The sequence below is a fragment of the Pristis pectinata genome, chromosome 18 (genome assembly GCF_009764475.1).
Source record: "Pristis pectinata isolate sPriPec2 chromosome 18, sPriPec2.1.pri, whole genome shotgun sequence".
NCBI classification, from domain to species: domain Eukaryota; kingdom Metazoa; phylum Chordata; class Chondrichthyes; order Rhinopristiformes; family Pristidae; genus Pristis; species Pristis pectinata.
In genome coordinates, this window is record NC_067422.1 from 43,108,852 (window position 1) to 43,110,953 (window position 2,102).

The window sequence follows — 2,102 nt, forward strand, 5'->3', positions numbered from 1 at the left end:
CGCAGAAGAATGAAGAGGAGATTTGATAGAGGTTTTCAAAATTATGAGGGGTATAGACAGAGTTAATGCAAATAAGCTCTTACCACTTAGATTAGGAGAGATAAGTCCGAGAGGACATGGCTTTCGGGTGAAAGCGGAAAGGTTTAGGGGGGACAAGGCAGGGAACTTCTTCAGTCAGAGAGTGGTGGGAATGTAGAATGGGCTATCATCTGATGTAGTAAATGCGGGCTCACTCTTGAGTTTTAAGAATAAATTGGAGGGATACATGCACGGGAGAGGTCTGTAGGGTTATGGACTGGGTGCAGGTCAATTGGTCTCGCGGAATAACGTTTCGGCAATGGCTAGAAGGGCAGATTGGCCTGTTCTATGCTCTTAGTTTTCTATGGTTCCATGGTAAAGGTGGAGAGAACTCAGAATGTGCTGGAACTTTAGCTCCTTATTTCCACCGACGCTGCTTGTCCTGCTGAGTGTTTCCAGTATCTTCTGCGCATCTGCCAGTTGTCAGCCGAAGCCGTGTCCAGTGAAGGTGAAATTCCGGAAAGAACCACTGAGAACAATATTGTTGTGACAAAACCGACACAACGGTTGTGACCCCAACGTGATTCGAACTCGCAGCCTTCTGATCTGGAGTTAGACGCGCTACCGTTGCGCCACGAGGTCTTACGGAAGTCTTCGTGTCATGGAAGAAATGTCGATGATCCGTCTAAGTGGTTGGGTCGGCAGCATCCAGAGAACATTGATAATTGCGCAGCATTCCCGCACTGTCACCCAGGCGGTGCCGTCGAAGCACTGCCGATCCCTGCCTGAGCCGTACCTTGGAGCCTCTTTCTCTTCATTGATCCAGTCAAACCCCACACGATGGACACACAATTTCCTGACAGCCTGTCGCAGTTTTTATCTTCGTTAGATAATTTGAGTGAATTCTTGACCCCCCTCGCCTCCGCTCCACCCGCTCGTTGCTTTATTTTCTCTGATACTCGGGGCTCTGGTTCATAGGGTGGCGCGTGTTGATATATCCCGGGCGCAGCTTCCAGAACTTCAGTCGCTGGCCTCCTGTGTTTAAACTGACTCCCACCTCGTGCTGAGAATGTACCTTATGTGTAGCACTGCTCTAATCTGCTCTTTCATGGCACCGTCAACACCAGCGCCGGATTCGGTGGTGCGGTGGTGAATAAGCTGGCCAGAAATTGACTGCCTGAAACCCTGGAAACACGTTGCACCCTTGCCCCAGTTTCTGTTTCAGCGCCCAACCGACCGATTTCCTTCATATAGGTCCTGTCATTTCCTGGTCAACGTCCTGGTGGTTTATCTGTTCGTCGTGAACTGGTACTCCTCTATTCATCAGTTTCAGTAGTGCAGGGGTTATCACGTTCGCCTCATACTCCAAAGGTCCCCGGTTCGACCCTGGGAAGGATCATTATCTTGGCTCATGCTCCAGATTTTATTTCAGGGAAGTGCATTTCCCGTCATTTCCCATTCGTCTTGACAATTAATGCCGGAATGTCTTGCTGCAAAAACATTGAATAATCTTGCAGTTTGCAGACACCCTATCATTATTCTGTGCCGGCGGCCGGATGAAGGGATAGGACCAGTTTAGCACCCAGAATCTGTCATGAAACACGATCATTCTATCGTGTTCTCACTGTGTCTGAATCTCTCGCAACTTCTCCTTCTAGCTATTCTACTCCTCAGCGGTCTGTCTCCCTCTCCGTTTCTTTCTCTGACTCTCCTAATTGGACGCCATTATCGTTAATTTATCTGCCTTTCTGTTTCTTCTTTGCCTTCCAGATTTAAATCTCCGCCTCTCTCACACACAAAGGAGCTCTCCAGACCACACACGGACTGTGAAATGTGTGGTGCAGTTCAAACCCCTGGCCGTGAGTTATCGGGAGGCATTTTTAATTGCGGCGGGTTGACCAGAGAGGTCGGGGTCAGCTGAACTCTCCCAGTGGATTCAATCTTTTATTGACAGCGGGAACGATGTTTTTTCGATATTTAAGCCGTCAGTCTCGTGAACCTAAACAAAGCAGTGATCAGGGAGAGTGCGTTGAATATTGGGCTCTTCGGATCTGTTGTTGCGGGCCCTGAGAAAAAGCGGAAGC

At 49.0% G+C, this 2,102-nt stretch overlaps 1 non-coding gene across 1 annotated transcript; it reads right to left on the bottom strand.

Moving 5' to 3' along the window:
* Positions 1–588: 588 nt before the first annotated feature.
* On the bottom strand, positions 589–660 carry trnaw-cca (transfer RNA tryptophan (anticodon CCA)). Its single transcript has one exon. It is a non-coding gene; the product is annotated as a tRNA-Trp (tRNA).
* Positions 661–2,102: the final 1,442 nt, after the last annotated feature.